We start from the raw sequence: 20,900 nt of genomic DNA on the forward strand, positions 1-20,900 counted from the left end.
ACAAATCAGCACGATCGCTCCAGTTTCCCGGTGTCACCTTTTATGAGATCCAGCCAACACCGCCCGCAATCACTCCTGAGCTTGGGAGAAATCGGAGTAAAATCAGCTTCTCAGGGTCAGCAGGGACACGTAGACGCTTCCAACCTGACAGCGTGCACTGGTCTTTGCAGAAGCAAAGCCTCCTGCCGCCAGCTCTCTAGGACCACGGCTGAGTTTATTTGCGCAGAAAAGTAAGAACAAAGCAAATGAGTATGACGATGCCATCACACTAATTATGACTTCTTGGTAATAATCCTAGAATTGGATGCAGAATAATCCTACAGGAATGCGTTGTGATAATTTATTTAGCTAATATTTTGTTCACTGAGGGAGGCACACGAGTCGTGCATCTGAAGTCGGATTCTCAACCGATGAAATCTACACCGAACTCAAAGGAAATCGAGGGATTTACACCACTGAAAGAGCTCACCCGCTGCTCTGCAGACACTCCCAGCGAGCCTTTCCGCTGCGGAGACCGCACAGTTCTTCAAGACTGCCGCATCGCACACAAACGGCTAAATTATTATGCGGGTTGCTCAGAGCGGCAACAAAACCAATTTCATACCGGTGAGCCTTCTCACTGTAAAGGAGGGGAGCGTTTTGACAGATATTGGCGTAAGAAGTCAGCACGGTTACAAGCGAAGCTCCAACAGCAGCTGCAGCCAAGGATGCAGTGGCGTAAACAACTCTACGGCTACAGCACGACCGAGCCGCTGCCTAGGAGGTAAGCCTGGATCAGCAAAACCCTGCAAGCAAAGGAAGCTCTCCAGACTCTTGGCCACCCTTAGGCCAGCACGCCCGCAAGTCCCACGCGTGAGGTGTTTGCAGCGCAGTCCTCGGAGAAAGGAGCGGCCCAATGGTGCAGTCCAGTTGGAGGTCTTAGGGGGCAGGTCTATACTTAATGGTGATCAAGCTGGCTTCTTAACGAGGCTCCTCATAGCGCTAATGACTTAATTATGATCCCCCTGTGGAGGATTTTCTAGAACTGGATTTATCTGAGTTCACGATTGCGCAGCCCTTATGTTCTAGGTAGGGTTGTAGTCCTGCTGTGCTGTTACAGCGACCACAGGTTGATGACCACTCAAAAAGCTCCACCCTCCCTGTTGGACAGATGGGGACACGGCGCAGCGGCAGCATGGGCAGAGCAGTCGATGAATTTTCCTATCGTGCCTCATCCCGTGAAGCTTGCGGAGAGGCTTACTGTGAATGGGGACACAGTGGCAAACGGGTGCGGCTTAAGCGCAAGGTGATACGACCTACGCCATATAAAATTTGCTGGGACTGGTACTCACTGCCTCAAGGACCTCCACGGGGGAGAGGTTTCAAAGGCCAGGGCATCCACCAGACCCGGGAGAATGCCCGTGATAACACGGTGTATCCAAGATTTCCCCCTCGGCGTGCCAGCTGGGGCACCCGTGGAGACCTGAAGGCACTGGTGGGGTTAGACAGCGTGGACGAGAGATTAATTTGGCACTAAGGACACTACCGCACGGCGCAATATTGCATTGCAGAGGGAATCGCTACCAACAAGCAAGTATTTACAGGAGATTCTGCATTCTAAAATGCTGTTCCGCAGTCGTGGTAAACGCACAAGTACTTCCAGGCCTGGGAGTACGAGCTCTCACACGCTGCGTAGCACGCTTTAGAACCCCGCACCGTCACGGTGATGACTTTCCTCCGTTTCCTGCTCTAAATATCAGGCAAGGCTCTCCGAAGCGCACGCAGAAAGCGGCTCAGCAGCAGGTGAAACGCTGCAGCTGCACCGATGGAAATGTCCTCCTCTGTTGCGGAACCGAAACGTGCCAGGATTCATCGCGCAGGATGGCAGGTTTCCCCCCGCTGGAAACCGGCTTTCCAAACACTCATTTTACGCCTGAGCTTCCCCACCATTTTCTCCAGCAATCTTTCACTGTTGCATTTGGACGTGACCTTTGCAAGAAAAGGGGGAATCACCAAAGTTTTCTCAATATTTTTTATTTCTCATTTTGGAGGCAGGTTTCTTCCCCACTCCTGGAAGATGAGAATCCTTGTGTGCACGGTGAAGCTTAAACGACATGTCCCCTAAGCCTCCAGGCTTATTACAGCTTACTTGTGATTATTAGTTCCCAAAAGTCTTACCTGGGCTTCTAACAATGCCTGACCATTAAAAATCAGATCTGTTCTACCCCTTTAAATCAAGGGCATGAAGCTTGAGAAGAAGAAATCATTACCCATTCTGATTTGTTTTCTCTGGAAACACAAAAGTTCTGCCTGCTGCCAAATTCTCCTTCCCTGAGAGGCCCGGGACAGCTTCCACCGGGACATAATTCTCACCCACTGCATGACTACCTACCTTTTTTTTTTGCCTGTAGCCTAGTTATGCCCCTAATTAAGAATTGCCGGTTTAGACGTGACAACCCAAAACTAGCTTGTCTAACACAACTGGAAAGCGTTAAACCAAGATGATACTTTTAAGCTGTAACCTAAACAAAATATATGAAAGCAACTACTCCACCTGGAAAACAATGCAGAAACCAACCGGAGGGGGTAATCAGCATGTGAGGAGTCTTTAAGCTAACAAGGACATCTTAAGTGAAGTTTCCTGAAAAAAAAGGTGATGTGCAATTGCCAAACACCTTCCCATAGTCAGAGGATTCCTCTGAAGCACCGCGTGTTAATCGGAAGGAAGTTGGAAAGCTTTCTGTCAGGATCCTATAATAAGCTTCATTAATACGGGGTACAGTGGCGTACTGCATATTAATAAAAAGGCAGCCTAAGATAATTAGCAGGTGAATAAATTGAGACATGTATTGTCTATACACGGGAGAAAAGCCTAACCTGGCACTACCTGATATCTGATTTATAAAAAAACACAGATAAGCCAGTGTGCACCAGTAAGAGATGCTCAGCTGGAGGTGCCAATATGAAAGCAAACGTCTTGCAGAAATGGATGTGAGCGCTCCCATGTTCTTAAGACTTTGTGAGCGCAGACCTAAAGCGGTGGTCGGTCTGGGACAAACGAGCCCTAACTTGGAGTAAGTACTGCTGCTCAACTGCAAGGGCATAACTAAAAGAATCATTCTGTCGAGCAAGACCTTAGATTAGCTATGAATTATACCATTTTCATTTCATTTAGTTTGATTTTCTCTCTATTTCCTATTTTCTAAATTAAATAAACCTTGCTTGATTTAAGATAATTTGCCTTTACTGACTATTACTTAAGGATAAGCATTGCAAAGCCATTCCACGAGAGGAAGAAAACAAACCCACTGAAATTTAGGCTTTAGCGAAACAAAAGTGAAGCAGATATCCAAGTGAAATCCATGACGAAAGGCGAGAACAGAATTATTTCCTGTTTTCATTCTACGCACTGAAGAGACATTTGCGATCGCAACATCACTCACCCTGCAACTGAACGAAAATTTCCCAGGTTTATCATAGTGACAGAGTTTTCTGCGGCGCAAGGATGAACAGCTGGGCTGGGGAGGGAGTTACCTATGCACTGGTAGGAGCAACTTTGTGGTAGGAGGAGCAGCAGTTTTGGTGGAGGCAAAGACCTGGGGAGGGGAGCGACGGCAATTGCTCCCACAGATGTAGCGCTCTCCATGTGCGGGAGACGTGGAGAGTCCAGACAACCCACTGCTGTGAGAGGGAGGTCTGAAAAAGGCCAGAGGGTGTAAGTACAGTACGTAAACGACCATGGAGAGGGCACGCTGATGCTGAAATAATCCCGTGAGGTGAGGAAGACAGAAAGGAATCACGGAGATAACAATGACCTCTGTGGGAGCTGCGAGAGGAGACGTTTGCGCTCCCAATACGCCGTACCTCTTTAAGAAATAAACCGTCCAATGTCACAAGCTTTTCCGGCGGCTCCGCAGGCACTGGCGAGCTTCCTTTGCATATCCCACGCTTAAAAATTTTATAAGCAAGCTACTTTTGTATTTACAGATAGTGCAGCAAGAGGGACCCATAACTGGTAAATGCAGTCGGATGATACACTTTTTCTTACGGGTTATGTGGAGAGATTACGGGCTTCAACAATTTCCCTGCCTTGTTTTATTTCTACTTCATATTGCAGTTGCATCTGGAAATCGGAAATTCAGTTTTACAAACAAGAGGAAGAGATAGGGGAGAAGGGAGAAAGGAGGAAAGCACGAAAAAAGAAGTAGAGCAAGTTAGACTGGATGTGTTCAGCGGCTTATTTGGCTTGACCTAATCATGGAGGTTTTCCCCAAATTGTTAATACCTGAAAGCTGAATGCCGTTTCACTCCGTATTCCCTCGTTACATTTTCCTGTTTCCAGAGAGATGGGAAGCAAAGCATCTCTCTGACATTGCACGCTCGACCCCATGAAAATCTTTAACAGATTAATGTCTATAGTCTTGTATCTCGTTAGTAGCTGCTAATCTATGCAAAGCAAATTGGTTTGGATTTACCTGGAACATCATTGCCCACCCTGTAATTTGTAACTGCTGTTTGCAGTGACAGAAACTCTTAATCACACTACGCGCTAGGGATAGAACTTAAAGTCATTAAAAGCAGCAAACTTTTAAAGGGCAAAACACCAGGAGCAGCTCTCGGCAGCTGGATTCTGAACGCTTTTTTCCCATGGGACAATTCTTTCCAGGGATTATTGTCCCTTGCACCGCGCTTCTTGCCTGGCACAGCAGGCATTTGTTGGCTTGGATCCCCCAGCTGCACCCATCTCCTCTTCACGCCCACCGCTCCCGCCTCCGCAGCATCCCACCGCGTTGCTGGAACGGGGCAGAGAGGAGCCGTGGGGCAGCGCTCCCCAGCACCAACCTCCCAACTCCCATCCCGCAGCAACTCACCGATCCCCGGGAAGGACAAGTCTCCTGGCCACGGATCCGTCCCCAGGCCTGTGGCGCTGCCTGAGCACCTTCTCGACGGAAACCGGGATGTTCCACCTATGCAGAGACACATCCATGTAGCTCAAAAAGTATCTGAGAACAATTTTCACACGAGCATGTGCCTTCATTCCCATCTGTGCATATCACAGTTTTAAATACTGCTTGCACTTTCCAAACTCTTGCTTCACCGGAAAAAATAGCCAGAGCAAACTATAAGGAAAAGACAAACCCCCAAAAAAACCCCAAAAACCCAAATGGAAATGAGTAACGAATAAAAACCAAAGAAATAAGGGAATGCTGAAGCAATCACTCCTCCTTATACATTTGTTCTGCTGACACACACAATAAATTGTAAGGGTTACCAAATAACCGTTCAAGTTCCAATGATGTACACACATCTATAATCTTCGTTAGCTGCTCGCTGGCGTGCCTCAGGAACGCCACTGTGTCCTCCAGCGCAATTCCGTATCAACGACTTTCCCAAATAAATCCAGTCGCTGGTTTATATTAATGAACTGTCACAGTTCCCATTGTTTTCCCATGGTCTTGCAGCTGCATTCTTTCACAGGTGCTTGGCAAATTAAAATGATGCTGGTTTGGGGTTTCGGGCTGATACAAAATCACTCCTTCAGCAGATTGTTAGGGAGTTATTCATGCAGGAAACACATCTTTACTTTAGACAGCCTGCTTTTCTCCTTCTCCCCCTCCTCCTTCGCCGACCCTTTGCGTTTCTGAAGCGCCCTGGCGATGAAATAAAACCCAAGATTGCTTCTTGTTCCTACTTAGAGAAGAACTCGTTTGACGATAATCAGCTTGGAGTGGAAAGCGCGGCTTGACTCTGCCCTGTTATCCCGATGTAAATCAGAAGCACTCCCCGTGAAGCCTGCGTGCCGGGCCTCGGATGGTGTAAACTGGTGTAGCTCTGTTCTACCAGTGCAGCTGGACTGGCCTACAGACCAGCCAAAAAGCTGGCCCAACTTAAATGGGTATAACTGGGATAGTCAGGCCAGTAACGGTGTTAATCTACTGAAAAAATAAAACAATAATGGTAATTATGATGGTTTAATTTCTACAGCATAATTCAAAGTGAAACCTCAAGGCAAGAGGAGTATTTACGACAGAACCCTCTGCCCTTGATCCTGGGGAACAGCAAAGCCCGGCAGCGTGCCCTGAAGCCAGCAGGAGATGTGGGTGCTGCCACTTCTCAGCCCCAACGCCCCCGTTTCCTGGAGACAAACGGGCTTTCACCACCAGTTACAAAGCCAGAGGCGTCTGACATTTCAGGCTGTCTCCGTTTCTGTGCGCCAGAGCTGTAATGTTCTGCTAAGGACCTCACCCGATGGCAAGCATCTCCACCACCTCGCAGGATCGCTGTGTACTCAGCAGGGAGATGCTTTTTGTGGTGGGTGACTGCAAGAGCCAGCCTTGGGTGCTTTGAACTGCCAGCTGGAGGCATCTTGGCTTTTGCTGTTGACTCATAGTAAGCCGAGGAATATCAGCTGTTCCATCTCTGTCTCCAGCCTGGACCTGTAAAGTCACAACCTGTGCATCTCTGCTGCCGCGCCGTTCCCAACGCAGACGTGGGGAGCTGCCCTGCCAGCGGCACGTGGCCGTGTCGCTCCCGAGCACACAGAGAACGAGAGGAACGCTTCAGGTCAGCAGAAGCAGACGTTCAGCTGGCGTAAATCCCCGCGGCTCTCCCCGATCCCAAGGGTAGCAGGCTGTATTCTCACCCCTTGGGTAGGGCTGATCGCAGGGACGTGCGGAAAGGGTCACGCAGGAGCTGTGCACGCCGCCGCGCTCGGAGGATCCACAGGATCTGTGATTCCCCGCCGAACCCGAAGGCTCGCTATTACAGTCGTGGGCGACGATGAGATGTTGAATATTTGCCACGAGGTTAAACAGTTGTTGAAAGGATCCGGCAGGGCATCATTGCGTTTATTTCAAATATTTCACTTGTGAAATATTAACAGTAACAACGAGAACACTTAATATGCAAGCACCTATTCATTTACGCTAGCCAGATGCAGTTCGGCTTTGTGTTTCCTCCCTCTAGTGCTTTTTTTTCCCTAATCCCTCATTTCTTTTCAACCTTTTAAGCTCTCTCTCTAGATTTCCAGACAACACCATCAATGGATCTGAAGCAGGGCCCAGCGTTCCCGCTGGGGAACAGGAGGTTATTATATTTTAGGGAGAACTCCATGCATTTCCATTACTCCTCCTAATCCAATTTTAAGATATTTATTTACATTTAGTGCACATTAAGCAGCGAAAGAACGCTGCACTGGAGATGACACACGTACCGCAAACAGTAGGTTCTGAGTTGGCAGTTTTCAGATCTTCTGAACGAGCACAGGGCAGAGGGAGATCTTGTGTCAGCGCCCGTTTTACTGTCCCATGTGTAGGAGGTGGCCCCGAGACAGCCACCCGACAGAAACACGTCGGGATCTCCGATATTCTAGCTGGGGTGTCCAAAAGCACCAACCACAGCCCCGCTGGAGGGTTATCGTACCAGGAAACAGCAGCTGTGGGACACCATCCACTCTACCTGTTCTCTCTTCTGGTCTCTCCTCGCTTTCTCCTGCGCAGAGCTTCCTGGTTTCCACAGCGCTTCACCCAACAGAAGGACCTCTCCTGTCGCCTCACTGATCACGCTGCTATGTACGAGCTACTCTGGTGAGGGACAAGATCCCTACAATTTCCAAGCCCCAATATTACTAACGATACAGGTTGCTAACGAAGATGACAACTTAAGGTAAATTCCATGGATGCGTAAGCTTTTGACTTTATAATTGGTTTACGGTACAGGGCCCAGCGTACAACGTAAAACGTACTGTCCATAAAATGTCCTTGCCCCCAGACTCCAGCTCCTGCGTTTGGTCCCAAGAGGACTGGGAGGCACGAGGGAACAGGCCAAAGCATGTTTCTCATGCTGGAGTTATGCGAGAAAAGGGAAGGACATTTCATTTTTCAGAAACGACAGCTTACACCAAAAAAAACCCCAACATCCTGGTCCTACTGGTTCTGATACCAACCAAGAGCTTTTAAGCAATGCGAAACACGTCTCTGATCACACAGCGCACAGAACTGGAACAGGATGCACACCTTCAGGGAGGGGTTTGGTGAGCCAAGTTCATCCAAGGCTGCAGGTTTGCCTGTTTTGCAAAACACACAGGTATGGCAATGAAGGTTACGGGAAAAGAAACTTACAGGGGCACGAGAGCTAAGAACAAAGTAGCGCAAGCAAAGATCTCGCAGGAAAGCAGCAGATGCTAACGAACTGTGTCTCCGGATTTCTACACCGTTACACTGTACGTGGTGACAGACAAGAAAGCCGACATAGACGCGGTTACAATCAGCGTGGGCATTTTGATGATAGAAGTAAAATTACCTGGTATGGATCCTAACTGGGAGAAGCTGGGAATCCGCCGCACACACACTGTGCAAGAATCCACCGAAAAATCAGCAGGCACCGGAATACGAGAGCGCAGAACTATCACCGGCGGCAGCAAAAGGCCCCGTACGGTACACCAGAGAGGTGGAAAGCAGAAGACTGGAAGACTTTTTGAGGTTCATATCCTAGGCGGTCCACGTTCTCCTGAGCCGCATACGCTCAGTGAAACCTTACAAGTTGCATTACCGGAGTCCAAGCACAGATCTCATCCTCCACCTTGCTTTTTCAAAAGCCAGCACTCAAAAGCTGGCTGCTTTACTCATCTTTATGAACCGGTTTCTTTCTAACGGATCAACAGCACTGTTTTCCTTCTCAAGGACCTCACCTGTAGCAAATTTAAAATAAACCTGCCCTGCAGCTATCAAAACCATACCAACCGGTGTGGACAGGCTGTTCCACTGCCTCCAGCTTACACAATGCCACTTCTTTGGTTTTAACACTTCCTCTCAAAATTATTGTTTCTGAGCCTGAGAAAGTCCAGCCTATTGTGTGGTGCTGATTATATCTGTAAAAAATTGATGTATGTCTTGCAAAAACGTAGAATAGGTTTCAACCTTAAAAGTGAGTGCTCTTTTTTAAGATTCCAGAGGGCTCTATTAGCTGTCAATGCAGAACTCTCAAAGCACATCCAAAGATTTGTCTAGCTCATTGCTAGAAAAGAATGGGAGAATCCTTATTTTAAAAAATCCTAAAACTGCCAGATTACTGCAACGCCGTCCTGTTAAAGGATGGATGTCGGGTACCTTGCCCAAGACCACAGCAGGAGCGCAGGTTTGACCTGAGACGTGTCCATCCTTTCCCGCTCTCTGGAAGCCTGCGAGATCCTGCTGGCGGTTGGATTACAGAGGCGTTACCAAAACACCCCAACCAACCCTTAGACTTTTTCCAGATGAAAAAATGCAGTAAATACAGCGTTAACACGCTTGGGCTTGATTTTGTGCCATTTGTAAGGAATATTTCCTCCTGATCTGCTGGCTTATTACCGCATCATGCCATCCCATCTTTTCCCCTCATCCCAGGGTGAGGTATTGGGTCTACCCCGTGTTTTTTGTGGAGATATCTTTGATGTCTTTTATGATTTCTCACAGCCAGATGAAGCTTCTCTCTCACACTTCCTCACGCTGGACATTTGGGTTGAAAGGCACGGCACTTTGGATTTGGTTGTGAGTGAGGTGCAAAAAGTAAACAGATGTTGTAAGTGAAGAAAATTAACTTAGATCGCGGAATTTCAGGATTGTTTCATTTGCAGTCACAGCTGGGAAGTTATTAGGAGCAGAAATAAGGACAAGCATTTTCTTTCACTATCTTATTTTCAACCTGAGAAAGCTTGCCTGAGCTCATCTTAAAATGGCAGCTACAAAGCCCCCTCTCAGGCACTTTCTCATTCCCTCATTCTGAGATTGCAAACCTGTCAAACACCGTCGCTGGGCTGCAAGCTCCAAGTTTCAGAACACCTTTCTAGTCTGTGGAGACAAGCGGGTGTAAGACGGCCCAGCAGAGGTGTCTACGCTGGGGTGAGCAGAGACGTACCTCGGATGTAAACACCTGAAGTGCAGACAGCCTAAATTTAGATATCTGAGTCAAAAGTAAATCTTTCCTGCGGCGACAAGGAGCGCTTCATCGGGATCCAAGACCAACAGAGGTTTGATGCTAGAAAACTCATGCCGCTATGGGTTTTCTGCTCTTTGTATTACCGTTTCCTTTCCAAATTCATGAAGATGAAAGTTAAGCTGTTCCTAGGTCTGTGCAGTAATTGCACAGTGGAATATAAACCAGCTGCCCTTACAACTTCTGAATAAAAATAACAACAGAGCCGGGGAATTCAGATCTCACAGTTCAGCAGGAGCCTATCCACCGATCCTGCTACGACTCGACTCTCTCGACAGAAATGTCATGGTGGATGAGTTGACTTGCATGAAGATCTTGTTCTTACTCATTGTTCCTGATCACTTTTGAATGATGCCAGGCTGATAAATTAAATTTGAAACATAATCTATAACTGACCGGCTCCTCTTGAGCAGGGGACCTCTTCAGACAAACCACACCAAGTTTGGACTGCTAGATGCTACACCTCGAAACTTCAGCCGTAGCTTGGAGAGCGGATGAAAAAATATTTCTGTAAATATAAAGCAGAAGGTACCAGACTGACTGTTTCTTGGCAAAGGAGACGCAGACTGAGTGCCTGTGCCCACACAAGAGCCTGGAAACCAGTAACAGGGCTGGCTTCACATGAGAGCAATTCATGTTCTCCCTTGGTTAGAGAAGCTTACGTTCTCACTGGCTGGGGATCGCTAAATCAGCGTGACGATCTGGACTGAGATTAGAGCAGGTTACTTCAGATAAGATAAACAATAATTTCTGGGGTGGCATTGACCAAAAAGATGATGCCAGCTCCTTTGCCAGAAGCATAACGTAATTCTGAGATCTGCTGTTCCCCGCTCAACAGTTTCCAGGCTCTTTGTGTTAAGGGTTCACGCATCAATCACTCCCTTACTGCCCCTTCCTAGCTGCCACAAGCATCCTGCATTCCTTTATAACTCCATTTATTCCAGAAAATCCGTAGGAAGCAAAGGTTGCAGCTTCCTTCTCTAATCTTTCTACACTGGTGCTGCTAAAAATGCAGAAATCTCCGTGGGAACGTGACTTTGTTTGGGATGTTTGGCTTCCTGTCTTCACCACTGTCAGGGGGGAGTCGCTGGCCCTGCACCCTGGACCATACCCTGGTGACACGGAGCACCGCAGTAAAAATTTGCAACAAGCACATCCAGGCTCGGGGTAGACATCGCCGGATCCTCAGAGCCGGGCTCCTGCGAGGGCAGAGTCAAATGTTCCGGATCACCTCATTCTTCTCCTTAAGCTGGAATGCCGAAGGTGCAAGTGTACAAGCTTTTCCACGGCCGTGAAGGCAAGAACTGGACTTTCCTTCCACGCAGTGGTCTCAGGTGACAATGCCCTGCAGCCCCGATAGCTTGTTGGGACATGAGAGAAATGGAGTCTCTCTGGATTAATACCAGTTTTGTCAACATTAATCATCCGTGAACATACACAGAGGAAAAGGTCAGGAGAAGGCAAAGTACCAGCCCTTCCTCTCCGTTGTTAATATTCTTGGAATTCAATAACAGCAAAAGAAATAATTATGTGGACAATGATTGCGGTGTTTCCTTCTCCAACAATAGAAAAGGTACAAAACGAACATTTTTGTATGATACACCATATTCACTCCGATCGTATTCTGATGTTTTCAATTACTCCTGCTTCCAAGATTGCATTGCACAGATAAAATAGTCATTGGAACATTAAAAAAAAAAACAAAACAAAACCCATCATTCTCCATTTATGTAAATTTTATTCTTGACAATGATAATGAAGGCCACATAGAGAAGTTGGTGCATTTGCAACGTCATTCTATTCATGCCTTCATTTTTTAGATTTGATTGTTCAAAACTCCACTGGATAATGGAATGAACAGATGATAGCGCACAGGAATATTTTCTTTTAAATAAGACATTTAATTATTATGTTTTATATAATGTGGAACATTAAAGTCACTTGGAAACAGCTTCAAAAAATGGCTTTTTTTAAAGTATGAGGTTTGTTCAAGATTATTTATTTTGGAGGAATGAGTTTTATAAAAGTGCCCAAGCGATTTAGGAGCTGAAATCCAGGAATAAGCCAACAAAAGCAGAGCTGTTAAGACACCTAAATATCTTTGTACAACGTATTTTAAATTATTTTGAACAAGCAAAGATTGAAAGGAGGACAAATTTGTCTAGAGTGTAAATAATTTGAAACAGAAAAGAAGGTATGACTCGAAGAGAGACTCACTTCACGGCCTCAGCTACGCTAGCAAAGTTCACACTTGCAGGGTCTAGACCCAGGGTGCAGGGAATAGCACAGCCTACGTCACCACGTCCAGGAGAACACCCAGGACACTCCACTTTGTGCCACAAGGAAAGGACACGGGACCGAGGTGGTCGAATGCACAGCACGCCCCATCCCTCCTTCCAGCTCCGCTCGCCAGGCACAATCCTACCGTGCAACAGCTAACCAGGGAACGGCGAGCCAACTTCCTCGCAACACCAGTGAGGTTACACTGGAGATCAGCGGAACTCCACAGGTTTTGGTCTATTACTGCAGTAACTGTTAGGTTTCACCAAGTGATCTGGCGCTCAGGTTTGCTTGGACCGTGTTCTCCTCTGCTCAGCCATAGCCAGACTTAGAGCTCTCTTTGTGTCCTATCTCTTTTTGTCAGAAGAGCTACTTTTAAAACCCGGTGCTGACTGAATTTCTAATCCTTACAACATTTGCAGAAACAGAGATTTCATCCCACACAATGGATTATCTGAAAGAAAAAGAAATACTGGCACAAATATCACTCTGGCTGGGGTTTGTTCTACAGCGAAGCAAATAATCTGAAAGAACAGAAGTCGTCTGGTGGCCTGACTCCCACGTGTAGGTAGCATTGATGAGTAACTTCAAATTTCTATCTGCAATACTGAACTGTAACTTCAGCTAGTCATCTCTTTAAATAGACAAGAAAAGTTTTTCATTACAGCATGAAGATCTGTCAGCTTTTGAAAGCTGAGTCTCCTTTCAGGAAGCTGTAAGGAATTTTTTCAGCCTTTAACTTCACTAGGATCTGGTAAAATCTGACCATTTTCATGTATATCGCTTGCGTGTCTCCACCCCAAGTAAGCACAGGTTTTTCCATGAAGCACGGACAATCGTGGTTGTCATGCTCAAACATCAGTACTTGTGCTCACAATCGCAGGATCAGGTGCTCAGGATCCTTCCAGACCTGGACGCCTTGGAAGTTGCTAGGGGCTATCACCATGCATCTGATCTAGGACAACCACAGACCTCACAACGGCCACCTACGCCAAACGCTCTTTGGGATCCGTGGAAGAAGGCTGAAGCCACGCCAGTCAGAGGTCGTAAAAGGAGAGTACACCTGACCAGTATTGCCTAGCATTAGAGTATTTGATAGAGCCAGAAAAAACCCCAGACTCTAGGGCACAAAGCATTCGTACCATTCCGAAACAGAAGTGGGAAATTTCTGGATAAGTACAGGTGGAACACTTGTGCAGAGTTCAACTTAATGCATTGTTCAATTAGCCAGTTGGCGAGAAACACATCACTAGCATCTGCTGAAGAGAAAGGATTGCTAGCAAAGAAAGAGGTGGCTAGACCCTATGGGATATGATACAGTTATGTGTTTTCAGTATTGAAATCTGTGGTTTATCACAACATACAAGTGCTCAGAAGAGCCTGGTTGTTCCCTAACAGCCACCGTGGACGCCAACAGCCATCGTTCCACCTTCGTTGTCTTAAATATTCCAGACTTTTGATTTGTACCAAGTGCTAGCAACATCTCTTTGCCCTTGCAGGTCTGCAGGAAAAAAATGTGATGGGTAGGGTACTGGCAAAGAAAATTTTCCATACTGACTCATAGCTAGGGTAAGCTTTTATCGGATGCTATCTGTTGTAGGCTGTCCAGAGCCAGGAACAGTTTGACGCAGTGAGCTTCTTTCTCCACATCTATCAAGGTGAGCGAGCTTCAACTTTCTAGATACTCAAGGGGGTTCCTTTTAGATCACAGCTGAAGTCCCTGCTACCAAAAAGAGCAAGTCTGCAATCCACACAGAGATAAAGAAAAATACTTTTTTTTTCAGAGGAGGTTCTTTTCATTCCGAAGTCATAGGAAGGAAAGAGGGCATAGGTCCTGAAGCAGAGCTTAAAAATAGCAATTTAGGGTTTGCCTCCAAAAGAACACTAAATACACATTTAATTTTAACCACATGTGTTCCCATCTTGATTCAACACAGTGTTTAACCATGAAGCACATGCTTAACTGGCATTTAAAAACACACCCGAGAGCTAAGCACACACGTGTGTGCTTAAAACCGCAGAGATAAAGCTGCTCATGTCCCTGCTCCTAAGCATATATTTAAGTGTCTTCTTGTCATTGTGCGTAAGAAAATTGAGTGCTCCGCTACAGTAAAAGCTGCTCTACTGCCACGGAACGCACTGCAGTGGCCCAAAGACATCTGCTGAGAGTGCTCGTTTCACTGCAATCCTCTGAGTAAAGCCTGGGGTGTGGAAAATAGATGGAAGGAAGTAAGCATCTGGTTTCATACTGAATGTGTTCTTACAAGAAGATAGATTTTTTTCCCCCAATTTCAAATCCTGAAAAGAAGGCACATGAAAGAAAGAAACTCAATCCAAAGGAAAACGGTGAGAGCAAAGGGTTGAAAAGAGCAGAGGACAATTTTGTTAGGAAAAGGAAAGGAGTTAGGATGTCCACCTAGAGCTTGTGGCTGCAAAAATCACATCTTGTTTGACGGGATCTCTGAGGATTTGGGGTGATTTTTTTTTGCAGTGACAGCGGACTCAACGCAAAGCGTGAGACAGAAAACTCAGCAAAGACCCAGAGAGTCACTGTCCTGTGAGAAGGGTCGGTGCTATTGGTAACCGAGGGTGAGCACGTCGAATTTGAGAGTGATAAGCTCCCGAGTGGATGTGAAATTTAAACAGAAAAAGAGTTTGTCGAGGGAGGCTGCAGAGCGAGAATATAATCCTCCTGCCTTGCATATTCGCCCACATGACACAATAGTGGGAGAGCTTCCAAGGTACTTATTAGCCAAAAGTGTGAATGTTGGCCAGATGGTTTCTTTGGATTCTGAGGAGTCAAGAGGATGAGACCTGTGATTTACTGTGGGTTTGGTAAGATACGCAGCTACAACAGGCTTTGCTGCTGTTATTTGGTCAGCTACGGTTGCACGTTCACGCTGCTCCTGCTTTCCTACATCCAGATGCCGTGGGTGAAATGGTGGACTTACCAGCAGCCCAAACGGCAGCGGCCAATGACAGCCGAACAGATTGCCTTGTAGTTCCCTGAACTGTCTCACTGGTCACTTAAATATCTACTGCCAACTTCGATAGCGCCTTCCTTTACGTCATCAGCAAGAACTGTTAGTTTAAATGAAGAATCCAGCTCTTCTGAAAGCTAGGGCGTGGACTCCGGGTGGTTCTTCCCCAAACATTTTGGCACCCGTAGAAAGACTCCTTGAGGATTTTATTTTCTCTTTACATGAAGTTTTCAAATTAACTGTATTAGAATGAAAAATCCTGCTTTTGTAACACGTATTGCTGGTTACAAACCTTTTAATAACTCTATGCTGGCCTGTTCACATTTTCCAAAAACATTTACAAAGCTGACCAACAGAGTCCTGTTTTGCTCTCAGTTCATTTCACTGACCAAATTCTCTGAAACGCAGAATTCACTACAATTTTCTGAGCATCCTCATCGTATGAAACACACTAACATTCACACTGTTCCGCTAAGCGCTCTGGTTTCCCATCGAGTACTGAAAGATATTTGGTTGCTTTCGATAATATTCAAAACACGATGTGGAAGATGCAGATATACTTTCACCATATATATTTCCTCTTCTGTATCTACTCTGTGATTTTTCAAACACTGCACAAACAAGCGCACAGGGATTACACGCAAACTGCTGAAATTCTAAACGGGCAGCACTTGCAAGCCAGCGGACACTCACACCTCACAGCTGTGGGTTGCCACGGGCAGTACAGCGCCCGAAAGAGCAGAAATTACCAGGGATCATTTACAGGAACCAAGGTACAAGCCCAGCTAAACCCCACTGTGCTCACAGTCAGAGTGAATCTCGTGGTTTGCCGCAATAGTTTTTCAAACGATCCCTGCCCCAAATCAGTTCACATTTACCGAGATGTCCAAGATGGGACCAGCCCTCCATGGTAATGAAACACTATTCTACTAACACCAAGCTCAATTTAAGCTTTCTTGTAAAATTCTACGAGAAGTCACTTAATATTTTTCTATAGCCACCTTTAATTTCCAGTAGTCTCACGACAAACTGCTAATCTATCACTGTAATGAACGCTTAGAAATCTTCCCATTGCTTTCAAATACGTCCTAAAATTTCCACGGAAAAATCCATTTATGATGAAGGAAAGTATGTTCCAGATAAATTCTTCTATTTCATTCGATATTTTTGTTGTACTGCATAAAAATCCGACAGCCCCTGATCGCTTAAATTCATTGTGTGAACTGGAAAAAATACGTATTTTGTGCGGAGAGCTCCCTGCTTCTGTCATCAACAGAAGACTGTAACGATCATTACTCTAACAACTCTCAGTGTTGTCTCACTTGAGTTTAACATGGAATTCGGTTCCCTCCAAAACATTGAAACTAGTTTGCCATGAAAATTAATTCTAGTAGATTTTCCTTCCTCATACTCATCCCAAACAATAACTTAATTTTGACCAAACGCTAACAGATTTTTTGGGCAGTTTTCTCTGTTTTCCCCTGCTGACAGGGCACTCCACCTAGCAAAACAGAAATCTATATAGCCAAACCTCTGACGACCGTGCCAGAGAAAACACTGGTAAAATGACGAGCTGCTGGATGGCAAAGCAGACCCTCTCCTAGATCTAGAAATAATACACCTGTGTCTCCAGTTCACAGGATTTAAATCAAACCTACAATTTTACGCTCGATCTCTTTATTAAGCACAAACACACAGGGTTTTTTAAAAAGTTGGATTACGTCCTAGGCTGCTCCCAGAAAACTGTTGCACTTGAAACAAAGGTTCAAATCTCTATCACACACTGCGTGGTTTAATAAAAGGGGCTTAATATGGAAATGAAACAAATCTAGCATTAGAAAAATAAGCAGAATCAAAATCCATTTAACTGAAACCTGAAGCTCTTTACATTTAAATCATAATACACTTACAGTGGCAGCTTCACTAAAAACTGTCCTTGTCAGAGATAGCCCTTTATTCTTTCTTCTGTATTGCCTGTCAAGTAGCTAATTCAAGTAGCTAATTGTGAAAATAACTAATCCAACCGCTGTGTATTCCCTCAATTATTTTCTTCTTCATCCCTTTTCTATTTGTATTCCCCCGTATTTTTTACATCATCTTTTAATTAGATTATAAGGACACGCAATGTATGTCAGCGTATGGTACTCAGACCCAAGGATCTCTGATGATCTTCTACGCATCTGGGCTCAATTAAAACAATAATATAAGAATAATCGTAACAACAATATCTTCTTAATATATATAGTGTATAATAATAATAATAATAATTTTCCACCATCAATGCAGAGACTTCAAAGAACACTCAATCTGTTAAATAATACCATCTGGGTGAAAGCACTATTAAATCTCGTAAACTCTCTAAAAAGGTCCCTCCACATGATATACGAGCCAAGAAAATGCCACCTAGCTTGGCATTTTTTAAGCAGGCTGTATAAAATGGTGTGACCTTTCCCCTTGGCCTTAGACAGAAGACAATTCTGGTTGTCATATCCTGACTTTGCCTGGGCAAAACCCGATACGAAAACTCTCGCAGACCTACTCAAAACTCTTTGGTGGTTTACTTCACATTAAGATAAAAAAAAAAAAAAAGCTAAGCAGCTGTTTTTACGATACTTGGCTTTGAGTGTAAACATATCACCTCCAGTGAATTGGCCATCACCAAGGTTTTTAACAACTTAGTCACACAGCAGCTGCACGCACCACGAAGAGTGTCACTTTGAAAGAAGTTTCCTATTTTTGCAAGCGAAGAACAAGCGTGTTTGATTTCAACAAACCAAGTAACTAAGTTATTCTTGTTTGATTAAATTCTAGGAAGAAAGAACACAAAATCTCCAAGAGAATACGTTTTCTTCAGCGTTCTTCCATTACTGATTCAGCAGATTTGTTCCGGTGTGAATTGTGACACTTGTCCCGGCTCTCTGCAGACGTTAGCTGCAGCACACCAGCACCTCCCAGTAACCACGGGTTCAGAGCTGCCCGTGCCCTGAGCCCAGGCTCCATATGCCAACTCTTCCTCCAGCCTTTCGTTAGAATATTTTTTTCTTGATTGCAATTTTTCAGAAGATAAGGACGGATATCTGTTCTGTAGATACTGAGGAAAATGGTAACTTTCAGACATACTGAAATAAATTTGTATTTCATTTCCCATGACATTTGAGAAATGACTGTGGATACTCCCATTAACTACTGGCACAAGACGGTAAAACCTCCCATGGCATTCTTTCCTGCCTTAGCGGTCAGTAAGATTCAAGTTCCTGGTGCCCCCTAGAAAAAGGTCCGTAACACTTAGTCCAGTAACTGCTAGAATTAACAAAAAGACTTCCAGATCTCTATTCAAATGTCATCATTTACACGAAAAAGATGTTTGAAACAACAGCAATATGACTCATAGAATTTGCAAGCTTTGTCCTGCCTTTGCACAGATAAAAATATTGGTTGAATATAACCCACAATATTCATCAAGGATTAGTGCTGGAACTGATCTGATGGCTTATTTCGACAATCACCTCTGCAGTAAGGGGAAGAACATGCTAATGAAATGTTCCAGTGACAAATTAAGGGAGGTAACGGCAACGACAGGAGCATCACAGTGAAAGAGCTGCTCAATGAAGACCAAAGCAATAGAAAGGAGATTAAGTTCAATAATATATAATGAAAAATACACTTAGCGAGTGATTCAGCTCATCTACCAGAGCCATCCAGAAGACGGGTCTCCAGTCACCAGGGAACGCTCCAGCGAGCGGTTCATCGCGGCTACTGCTGGCGCCTCTTTCAGAGCTGAGCATCTACACCCGGCCAGCTAAGATTACGTAAGATGAGGCTACCAGTTTGATAATCATAACAAAAAGGCTTTAACTGGACAGACAGCAGTTAGAAATAATCCAGGAGAATGATTCGGATGCACGACTCAACTGCAAGATAAGTATCAGTTACCAACGTAACTGATGTAAGAAATCAAAGTGATCCTAGAATGTGATCCAGGTTACTTTCAGCAGATTAATCCAACCATTAATTGCACTGGACAAGGTGCTACAGGGGCCGAATGTGGAACGCTGTACGTAATTCCAGTCAACCTGTTCAGAAAAAGATGGATTCAAGATGAAAAAAAAGGCGGGGAAAGGCTACTCAGAAGAGAATGGAGAATCCATCACGTAAGGAACGGAAGGTTTATCCTAGCATGGTTAGTGGTATTATTCAAAAACAAACTCAAGAAGCAAACACAGGAGAGAAAGCGCTACTTAAGTTACAGGATGATACCAATAAAAACATTGCCGTGCTTACGTTTCCATGAGGAATGAAAATATTTTTTTCTTTTATCAATCAAAGGACTGAGTTTCTGAAGCAGATTTCCCAAGAGGGCAGTACAGTAAAACTCCAGGTAGTTTTAAGATGATTCTCTCACCTTATGGAAGAAATTACACAGTATGTTTTTCTCATGTAGCAGGGGGTGATCAAGAAACGCTATCTTCCATATTTAAAATAAGAATTTAAAACAGAATTTAAAAATTGTTTGAAATTTTGACGTAAGAAAAATAAAGGCATTAAACATTTCCCAAAACAATTCAGAGTCAAATTTTTCAAAGACAAGTTTTTATGAAAAGTCACGTTACGAAGTTACCTCGTGTCTCAAAGCTTCTTCCTTTAGTTGGAAAATAGGAATTGTCTCCAAACATTACCATGGAGTTGTAGTTGACCTGGTAATTCTGATATCCATAATTCTGATATCCATACAGTTCTATTTGTGACTACTCACAAATTCCAAATCAGAAGAAAGAACAGAAAATAAATAAAGCCCAAAGGAAGAAAATAAGTTTGTTTCATGCATATAGGATGCTGATTCAATCCCAAATCTAAAGAGAAATAAACTCTATTACCCTAACAAGGGGTTTGGTCCTGCAAAATGACAGCACGTGCAAACTGCCAGTGTCGACACTCACCAGCACACTGAACTTCTCCAGAAGCCCACACAGTTCACCTACATTTTTACGTGAAAGGGACATTTTGGGTGGCACGTCTCACTGCAAACATCTCCTACCTTCATCTGTCAGCTTTGTGAGGAAAGCCATCAATTATATTGTTAGAATATTTTGCTGTACTTTAGTCAGCAACTAGATGACAAGCAGTAGACAAGTAATAACAACAGTGTTTGTTTTACTGGCTTTTCACGGAGTAAATCAGCTGTGATACACTTCCAGAAAACATTTCCCCCCACAAAAAAAAATATTTTAAAATGTTTCCAGGGGAAAAACATTTTTTCCAGATGCTGGTCCTCTAGGAAATATTAAAGATACCCGCTGAAATCTTTATAAGAAATTGCCTTATTGCACATTTTGTACTCTCAGCCAAGCTGTCAGCACGACCTATGTATTTCCATAACTATCCACATATGCCCGCTTACTTGACTGAAGTAAATGGACAGAACTAACTCAAGTTAAGCTCAAGTTGAGCTTGACTCAAAAATGAATGTTAAACGATAAACCCAAATGGTAAAAAAATAAAATAGATGGAAAATCTCTTTTGAATTAAGGAATAGCGTGGAGGATGAGGCTTTGGATTGATTTTTTTTTTTAATTATTTTTGCATGTTAAAATTCATTTGTGTGAACTTCCCTTGCTCACAGAACATACTGTACAGTCTTCCAGAGAACAAAATATCACCGACTACCACTGCTGCGCACGAGCGCAGTGG

At 44.6% G+C, this 20,900-nt stretch overlaps 1 long non-coding RNA gene across 2 annotated transcripts in view; it reads right to left on the bottom strand.

Moving 5' to 3' along the window:
• LOC147596523 (uncharacterized) overlaps window positions 1-20,900 on the bottom strand; it is a 50,167-nt gene that overhangs the window by 25,702 nt on the left and 3,565 nt on the right. Inside the window, exons 1-2 of one of the 2 annotated variants that reach the window (XR_015261365.1) lie at window positions 5,286-5,370; window positions 4,851-4,946 (exon numbers count right to left, since the gene is read on the bottom strand). This is a non-coding gene — a long non-coding RNA (uncharacterized LOC147596523). Of the gene's footprint in view, window positions 1-4,850; window positions 4,947-5,285; window positions 5,371-20,900 lie in introns of those variants that run through there. The other variant, XR_015261364.1, reaches the window with a different exon arrangement.

The sequence above is a fragment of the Chlamydotis macqueenii genome, chromosome W, assembly GCF_036417535.1.
Source record: "Chlamydotis macqueenii isolate bChlMac1 chromosome W, bChlMac1.mat, whole genome shotgun sequence".
Taxonomy (NCBI): Eukaryota; Metazoa; Chordata; class Aves; order Otidiformes; family Otididae; genus Chlamydotis; species Chlamydotis macqueenii.